A 10,415-nucleotide genomic window follows, 5' to 3' on the forward strand; every position below is an offset into this window, starting at 1 on the left:
ATATATATATATATATATACACGTTTGTGTATGTATGTATGTATGTTTGTATAAAAATATAGTCTGTTTTTTTTGTTGAAAACATATTGTATGAAGATAAATTTTGAATATCCTATCATTCCAATATAGACTTTTCAAACCATATCTTTATTCTCACATTCCAAATATTCATTGTCAAACTAATCTCTTTTTAAACTGTATATTCTTCATTATGTAAATGAAATGCCTTAAAAGATTGCCGAAGTTAACAATTTAAAAGCATTAGACTTACATACTGTTTTACATTTATTTTTTCCTATCAATTCATTTTGAAATTTGTCTTCATAAATTTAAAAACATTTCATATCAATATCGCCAAATATTTGTTTGCATTTGATATTTGCATTTCAGCATCTAAATTGTGTAATATTAATAAAATTTATCATTAATGTAAAAAAATTAAACTCTTAGTGGAATTTATCATATATTTTATTGCAAAAACTAGGGAGAAAATAAAATAATATTTATTCCTTTGTAGGAAACTGTTGGTAACATTAGGAAAACAAATATTTGAAGATGGCAACTATTATGAAATTTTGTCAATTGTGTAAGAGTTATCACATTATGTAAAATCCATAATAGAAATAGCGTGAATACTGTGATTATTTAAAACTTTCTTGTATACAAATATTCTCACAGAAATCAGTGGATGTATGTATGACAAATAAAACTGTTGTGCATATCATGTGGGTGTAATTTTCCTTAATTTCAATGTGAAGTTTGTTATTACATGAAGTAATAAAGACTGATAATGAAGAGCCAGCATGAATTCAATAGACATGTTTAGAGGTTGAAAGAGAATGAAAATACAAATGTTCTGGATTTGAATAAATTTGAGATCTATAAGGAAGATTCTTTTTATTTTATTTTCATTTTACCTTTATTTTAATTTTTTCCCCATTTATGACTGCTTATTTATCTTCTTTTAGCAGAGAAATATAACTCACTCATTAGAGTTTATATAATTCTGAGATGAACCTCCACTCAGTTACAATATTAATATTCAAATTATAAATGGCTACAGTGATGTATGGTAATCAGAAATTAAATCATCAATTAAAAAGAAAAAAAAATGCACAGTTAATTTAATCAGAAATACAAATAATAGCTATAGTTGAAAATGATAGCTATCACTGTTGGAGTGGTGTACTGAAAACTTCTTTCAAGGATGTAAGAATTGGCTTCAGTTTTAATTGTAATTTTAATATTTTTTGTGGCTGTTTTTATAACAAGATGACATTTTCCCGGTTACTAGGTTACCACTTAACTCTTCATGTCATATGTTCAAGTTGACCCTTTGAAATTCTCTCTCCAGGTCATTCACTATAAATGAAAATTACTGGTATGAGGGCTGAGTAAAAAAAGAAATAGGTTGATTTGAACCTGTACCACAAGCTTGGCTTGCAGGCAACGTAACATTATCATATAGTGCTTATACACAAAATGGTTATTCTTACCTTAAATCTAAAACAAATGGAAAACTTTGATTAAATTTCAGTTATTTTAGTTGTTATGAGTTTACTAACTTGTTGAATATTTACTAAATATCAATACAAGAAATATTTACAGTTTTAAGTAAAGTCAAGCTTAGTTATAACTTAATCAAGTGTTTCTTGAGAGATAGAATTTCTGAGTGCATGAGCTTTTGCAATGCTCTAATGTTCTGTTCTACCCCAAATTGCCAATGACTATACTGCCCCTCCTGAGACCAGCTTGTGTCTACTACAATACTTCAACACATCTTTCCTTCAGCCCTCACCAACCTTATTGTCTTCACACCACGTATCTGTACCATCCATTTCCTCTCAAGATCTATAAAGCCAATATTACTGGTCACCTCATTGTTTCTGTTTGCAACTGCCCCTACAAAACCTACTTCTACATACATGAACTAACTCTCCTTACTATTGATACTATCCTTTTCCTTCTCTTCTGGTCCTCCTGGCTAATTCCAATCACTTTTTACTGTTGATATTATCTCCTCACCATAATCCCCTTCTTATATTAATGGACACACAGTCCTCAAATTCTTTCTGGACTGTTGCACTAAACTTAAACTTGGCATCCTTTACTCAGCCTCACTGAACTAATCCTTCTTTTTCATCAACTTCTTTTTGTAAGTGTTTTAATATCATATTATTGAGATGAGCATGGGCACTAATTATGCCAACCTTTTGGTTAATCTGAGGCCTAGATCCTCACTTGTTTCGTTGATTCTACTCCAGAGCTATATGTTCATCTAAATAACTGTATTAATACCACCTGTCTTACTCATGAACAACTCACCTCTTTCATTTACTTTGTCAGCTCTACCCCAGAATTCTCTTCTTACATCTAACTCCCATCAACTCTGATATCTCCATGTCATTTGACAACCCCAACCTCTCTACCTATGGCTTTTACAAACTTACTGTCCATACCTCAATTTCCTTCCATCCTACTCACAATTCTGTCACTTCTACTATCTGTTTAGACTCTTTCAAGGCTTAGGTCCTTTCAAATGATTCACTTTTCCACTTATGATGTTACCTCAACCAGCTATCAATATACTTCAATATTGACTACACTTCTATCATTTTTACCTGTACCCACCCCACCAACAATATTTCCTTCACCTCTCATCCTTCCATCTGACCTTTCTGGTACACCATTCCACAACCCAATCTCTCCAGCACACTACCTTTTCCAATTTCTGTCTTCTCTAAACTGGCCCTGTTCCTGCTTCAAGATCTTTCTCTTCATACAGATCATTACTACTCTGCAATGTTCCAGATGCACTTTCTATGTCACTGACTGCTTTACTTGCACTTCCAAATATGCTATCTGTTGTATTAAATGTTAACTTATTGGCATATTATATATAGGAGAAACTGGTTGGAAGTTAGCTGATCATTTTACAGAGCATTTGTTGGATGCTCAACAAAATAGTAACCGATCACTTAAAATCATTGCCTACTACTTCAATACTGCAAGCTTCCTTCATTTTACTGTTTTTAATTTCTTACCATCACATCCTCCTGCACCTCAACTCCTTTGTGGACAACTGTTAATTTTCTGTTTAGATACACTACATTCTTAAATCTCAGTAATTGACCAGCTTTCCTCTAACCCATATACCTATATTTTCACACTGATAAACATCCACACATGTTCACACTACCCCTTTTTCAATGCATACATGATACTTTGTGTATTCAAAAAACAAAAATTACATCCTGTTATGTCTATCACCACTATTCTATCAGTGTCACTGCTACTACTGCCATCTTTTACACAGGCATACTAACTCACTCTCTTACACATACACACAGCTAACTCCTTAAGTATATGACTAACATAAACCTACTACTTAATCAATACACTCTCCTTCTTAGCAACCACTTGCCTCCCCCTACTTCTGTTTCACCATTATTGACCATGCTGGCTCTATTAACACATTTTGTTTTGTTCTCCAACTCAATTTTTTTTCTCTTCTCCAAAATGTTGATAGTTCTTCCTTTCCTTCAGTGGTATTTCATTGTACTGCTGTTTGTTCTTTGTTAATTGCTTTTGTTCATAAATTGCCTTCTGGATGGGTTGTGAATTCATATTCAATGCAGGCATCTCACAGTGTATCTGGGCAAGACACTTCATGTTACATTGTTTCAGTTTATGTCATGATGAAGAATAAGCAAGTTAACTGTACTTGCTTGGGAATATTATTTCTCTTTTTCATTTACTAGATGCTACACAAACTGGAAACAAACATTGTCCTTATGAAACTTGGTGGTTCGTGAAATTGTAAACTTTTATTCCTGTTGTGTGTGTTTGAGTGTGTGCATACATAATTTTGTTAAGCCATAAATATTATATGGAAGAGCTTGTCTTCCAGCTCAAATCTTGGGTGTTGAAAACAGAAATTTTTCATGTTATCATTGTGTTACTTGATTCTGTTGCTTCTGTTTTATCACATGAATAGAACAGTTTGTTATTGTATTGTAAGAATATTGTTTTGCTTTTCCTTATATTTTGATTTTAAGATGTAAACCAAAACAAAGAGGAAATCAAATGTTTTCAAATTTATTTTGTTCTTTTCAAGGAAAGGATTTTATAAAATGTCTTTTGTGCATTTTAACAATAATAATAATAATAATAATAATAATCATTCTATCTCATGACACTATATATATATATATATATATATAAACACAGTCTGTAAAGTAATTTTGAGGCTATAGTTTAAGATTATGAAAATATTATGAAATCAGCAGCTATACTAAAACTACATTCGTTTAATTGTGTCTCATCATCTATAGTGTAGGTGATGTGTGATTTTTTGTTAAAGAAAGGACACAATAGACATTGTAGTATCTCATGGTTATGACTAAAAGAGCTTTTTTGATCAATGGTTTATTTGATCACTTCTGATATGAGGCTAAATAACAAGTATTTTGTCTTACAAGTGATACAAATGTAAAGTTTTGATTAAAATTTGAGATGGTGTAAAAAGAAAATATTAAATTTAATATTAATTATTCTATTTAAAATACTTTCTTAAGGTTTTAATTGTAATATTTTATTCTCTTGAGAATAATTAGCATGTATAGTATTGATGAGTAAAGTATAAAACTGACTTTAGACGATAGAGGAATATATATAGTGAATCTATATCTGTCCTATATATTCAATAACTTTTCTTTATTTTCATATCATAAGCTGTGAGTTTCAAAAATAATCACCTGTTAAATTGTTTATTTGGAATAACTCAAACTATTTTTCACTTAGTGTTTACTAAAATATTTCAGTTTAATAAGAATGTTAACCAATAAGGTGTTGAGCTGGCAGAAACGTTAGCACGCTGGGCGAAATGCTTAGTGGTATTTCATCTACTGTTACGTTCTGAGTTCAAATTCCGCCGAGGTCGACTTTGCCTTTCATCCTTTCGGGGTCAATAAATTAAGTACCAGTTATGTACTGGGTCGATGTAATCGACTTAATCCCTTTGTCTGTCTTTGTTTGTCCCTTCTATGTTTAGCCCCTTGTGGGCAATAAAGAAATAAGAATGTTAACCAATAAAATTGTATACCACCCCTATTATATGCTAACGTTAAATTGTTACTCCTCTGAAGTTTCTTATATTCCATTTGGTTGAAACATTTTCCCCCTATTTTCTCTGTCATAAAGAATTCTTTGCCGATCAGTTTTGCCAAAATGGATTTGATTTGAAGAAACTGCCAGATTATTAATTGAAAATAAATTTTTTGCTGCTCCTTTTTAGTTATTATTATTAGTATTTTATTATTAGTTATTATTTATTATTGTTTTTACTAAACACAGGTCCAGAACTAATTGATTTCTCTTTTAATTGGCCTCTGTTTCAATTATTTTTAAGTGACACAATATGTACATATGTAACTTGTGTGTGTGTGTGTGTGCATTTATATATGCATAAACATACAATCATATGCCCTCAGTAGTGTAGGCTGAAACTCAGGACACAATTATATCATGTAATAACCAGTGTAACAAAACTTGTTTAGGGTTAAAGGAATAAAGACCTTGACGTGCCTAAATCATAGGTTCTATCGTATTCAGTTATTTTGATCTGGAGCATGGTTCTGAATATAAAAATCTTTAAAACACACATACAAAGACAAGATAAATGCAAACACTCCAAATCATTGCAGTATTATTAATGGTTTTGAGCATTCAAGCATTTTTTTTATTATATCTAAAATTACAATGGAAGATATTGTCCCTGTTTAACTAAATTATCATCACCCTAACATTTCCTTGTCTTTTGAGTTTTATTCAATTAATTTCATAAAAAAATATTTCTTTCTTTCAAATCTTTCATGGATCAGTAACCTGAATGCCTGTTAAGTACCACACTTAGTTTAATTGAATAAACAATCACCCCAAAACATGTAGCCGTTTGCTTATGCCACAAAGTACTTCTTATTTAGTCATGGAACCTTAAATTATTGGGAAGATGAGAATTCTTACAATTCTTCAAAACAATGGTTATATAACAGTTTCCCATTTCTTTAAACAGTTCTTTGCATTCTATTGAATTCTAGAAATTTTTTTGTGTTGCAGGGTTTGGATAGTAAAGGGCAGACAAAGCAGTGCTCCTGGGTATAGTCTGCTTCTCCACCTTCAAAGATGGTTGGGCTAGTCTTGTATCTCGTCTGACCAAAACAGCTTTTGACCATCCTTTTCTTGTTCTCCGGTGGTTGAGTATCTTCTACTGAATCCATGATGTTTCAGAACCAGGAAGGAGGTCTTCAGCAGTGGGGATTTCCTTATCAATCGGATGAAGGGCATTCTCAAGCTTTTCCATCCAGAGCTGGAGTCTGGATTTTGCTTGAGATGTTGTTAGAGGCTGGATATGACTGAAGAAGTTTTTTGTTGACTATCATTAGGTCAGGAGTTCACATCCATGGAAGATGTGGTGTTCATTACTGATAGCCTTTGCCATCTTGACTTAACTGACCACTCCTTGACTGATATCAGTAGGGGCAACACAAATGAGGACATGCAAGTTGTTTGTGTCAGTGGGTTACTTATAAACAGTGATTAGGTGGCAGGTATTTTTCAAGGTAGAAGCATACATATTTCAATCCCTTTCATGTAATACTCGGTATTACCTGGGAATTCTGTCAAACACTTTGAAGCTGAATCAGGGATGAGAATTGTTAATTTCTTTTGGAAAGCCATTTGTGTTCTTGAAATTTAAAACTCATTTCTAAATGTACTGGTGCATAGGTATCAAAGTAGTAGTAAATATGGAAATGAATTTTAAATTATATATATATGTATATATGTATATATGTATATGTATATGTATGTACATGTATAATAAATAGGTGCATTTGCATATATATGTGCATGTGTAATACAATGTGTATATATATAATATCCATGCATACTATGTGTATATATAATGTACACACACACACATGTATATAATGTACACACACACACACACGTGTATATAATGTACACACACACACACACATATATAATATATGTATACATATATATATATATATATATGTGATATATAGTGCATATGTAAACGATACATAATGTAAAATTTTCTTTCAGTCTGTTACAGGCATTTATTTTAGCAAGCATAGTTAACTGTGCAAACAAGGGAACTATGAGGCATGGAAACCTCTAGTTGGCCCTTTATCGTCTATACTATCCCCACTGCTCTGCTGTTATAATAATATTTAGGATCAGTCTAAAAAATATTGCACAACAAATAATATTTTTGAAAGAATTTGATGCAAAGTAAACCAAGGCATTTTTAAATGGCTGTGTCCTAAGTTTTAGCCTACAGTTATGAGTATTAGTGAGGTGTGCATGTGAGTGTGTATGTATTATATATATACACAGAGAAAGAGAGAGAGAGAGAGAGGTGCATTTACATGCATGGGAGTAGGTATGCAATTATACATTCTTATAGGAATGTACAAAAAATTCACATACAAATGCATAGATAATGTTTGTGTCTGTGTGTATATGTATGTATATAAATTTATATATTTTTGTTTTATTTTTAATACGTGTAGGTTATTTTTGTTTTTTGCATTTTAAATTGTTTTATATACGTTTCTATATACATTTTGCATCTTCAAAATGCTTTATTTTGTCCATTTTATTGTGTTGAACATTTTAATTTTTTATTTTGAGGAGTGAATGGACAAAATTTGAATTTTAAAACCAATATTAACTGTCAATATCTAGTGAGAATATTGTATATTTTACACAAAAATTTAATTTTTTTTAAATTTTGTTTTTTGAGAAAATATTTATTTTTATCTTTTGAAATTATTTGTTAATTGCTGTACTGTAACGAGCTCACTTCATATCAACCTCAATATTTTGTCTTTTTATTAATAATAAAAAAAAATGTTTTGAAGTTTTTTTCAAACTTGTAGGTAATGTATGAAGACTAATGAGTGGAAAATCATTCTCCACGTCCATGGTATATTTATTATATTTTGAAATCATAATAAATGTACTACCTCCTTCCTATGTGATGTAAATTTTCACTTGGGTTTCTTTTCCTTGATTTCTAGGATTATATTTTAATTGTTTTTTCATATCATTGACAATTGGTTGTGTTATGTTCCTTTTGAATCATTTATCAGATACAAGGAAAATAAAATGTTTAAAGAATTTAAGTCTCATGTTTTCTGTTCCGTTTTTCTTTTTCTAATTAGGATTCCTCAAAGTTATTGTTAGTGTTGTGTCACTATTGCCTTACTGACTCACAGCTTCTACCTTGTTCTGGTACTGCATTGTTTAATGAAGATGCTTAATTGTTTGCTTGTCCAGCCCACTCTGCTGTTAGTTACATGATGGAAATACACATTAACTACTGTAAACCAAGACTGAAAATACAGGTTAATGTGATGTTGGGAATGTTATCTACAATGAAACCCTGGGAAGGTGTTAGATAAAGAAAATAGGAGAGCAACTTCATGAGGTCATATCAAAAGCAACTATCATTAGACTTTCTGGCTGGATTTTTCCAAGTGTGACCAATTGAGACAATGGATATTATCCAACTGTCTTGTTCTTGGTCTACTCCTTGATCTCCTGTGGTTGGCTTTGCTTAAAGAATCCATCTTGTGACTCTTTCCTAGAAATTAATGTTGCAAAGACTGAGACATTGATCCTTTCAAGAAAGTCTTCCCTGTGCACCCTGCATGTTAGTAGAACATCACTGAGACAAAAGGTGAAGTTTAAGTATCTCACAGATGTATTTATGAATGATGTAAGGTAAGAGGCTGAATTTGATACTAGAATTACAGATGCTGGCACAGAAGTCTGCCAGCTCCAACATATGACCTTTGGAAGAGCAGAGAGTAGTAAAAAAAGCTAAGCTCTCTATCTTCAAGCTGGTTTTTGTGCCTATCCTCACCTATGGTCATGAATGTTGAGTAATGACTAAAGCAGTACAGTCACAAATACAAGTGTGGTTCTTCCAAAGTATTTCTGGAGTAATGATACTTGACAGGTTGTGTAACTTGGAGGTCAAGGAATCTCTGAGAGGTCACAGCTCTGGTGCTACAAGCATGTTATTAAAATGTCATAGATAATAATAATAATAATATAAATGTAATTGTCAAGTAAATTTCCTGAAAATCACATCCTGCTATCTTAAAGAAGGATATTTTGATTATTGATATACAAATGAAATGATGATCTCAACTGGAGCACTTTTGATCATAGTTTACATGATTAGAGTTCACATAAGAACAAAGAACCACTAATCAACCAACATACTGTTTCCTACTGGTGTGGGCATGGCTGAGTGGTTAAGAAGCTTGCTTTGGAACCACATGGTTTTAGCTTCAGTCTCACTGCATAGCACCTTAGGCAAGTGCCTTCTACTATAGTTCTGGGATAACCAATGTGTTGTGAGTGAATTTGGTAACTAGAAACTGTGTGGAAGTCTTTATGTTGTATGTGTCTATCTCTGTGTGACAACCAGTGTTATTTTATTTACTTCCTTGAAACTTAACAATTCAGCAAAAAAGACTGATAGAATAAATTCCGGACTCAAAACAAAAATAACTGGGATCAATTTGTTCAACTGAACCCTTTAAGTCAATACCCCAGCATGACCACAGTTCAATGAATGAAATAAAAAAAAGAAAGGAAAGGTAATTCTTGTACTTATTTCTCCTCATCATCATTCTGTTCCATTCCACATGGCTGCAATTGTTTGGAAGTGCTCTCTGTCCACATTATTGTTTAACTCCAGTCAGACAAACATAATCATAAATGTTGATCAAAGAATTTTTTTGTAAATGATAGTCTGTTTTTAAAAGCCATATTGATATATTTATAATGCAAGTCTGTTAGATGCTATTTCAAAAAATGCTAGATTGTTTGAGAATATTAGTTTAGTAGACAATTCCTGACTATAAAAGACATGACTAGTGATATTCAAGTTTCCTTGAAACAAGCAGCATACACTTTGCTTTATTCAATAGCTGTTGAGAAAACAGATATCGTAAATGCAGCACAATTGGTTATATTTGCACATGGGATTACTTGCCTTAACCCTTTTGTTACTATATTCATTTTGAGATGCTCTGTGTTTCTTTCAATTACTTTAAATATAACAAAGAATTTAGTAAAATAACTTAGTTATCATTCAGCTAGTGTTAGGAACATAAATTGTGACCAAGGTTTAGTGAAAGATTTTAATTAAAAACTTATGAAAACAAGACATTTATACTCAGAGCCAGAGTTGGTTTCAGCTGGGCTGGTAATGAAAGGGCTGAGGTTGATGTATGAAACTATGTGAAATGAAAATCATTTTTCTGAATTAATATCAACGAGAACTGATTTTGATTTGCCTTTAACATAAT

The 10,415-nt window shown here is 31.7% G+C and overlaps 1 protein-coding gene across 3 annotated transcripts in view; it reads left to right on the forward strand.

The window, feature by feature from the left end:
* The window catches only part of LOC106871647 (transmembrane protein 65), a 144,673-nt gene extending 136,460 nt beyond the window's left edge, over positions 1 to 8,213 (forward strand). For all 3 annotated transcript variants that reach the window (XR_008266171.1, XR_001409685.2, XM_014918219.2), the window contains one exon: positions 518 to 8,213. The gene's annotated coding sequence lies outside the window, so the exon portion shown is untranslated. The remainder of the gene's footprint in view (positions 1 to 517) is intronic.
* Positions 8,214 to 10,415: the final 2,202 nt, after the last annotated feature.

Source organism: Octopus bimaculoides, chromosome 19 (genome assembly GCF_001194135.2).
Source record: "Octopus bimaculoides isolate UCB-OBI-ISO-001 chromosome 19, ASM119413v2, whole genome shotgun sequence".
In the NCBI taxonomy this organism is placed as follows: Eukaryota; Metazoa; Mollusca; class Cephalopoda; order Octopoda; family Octopodidae; genus Octopus; species Octopus bimaculoides.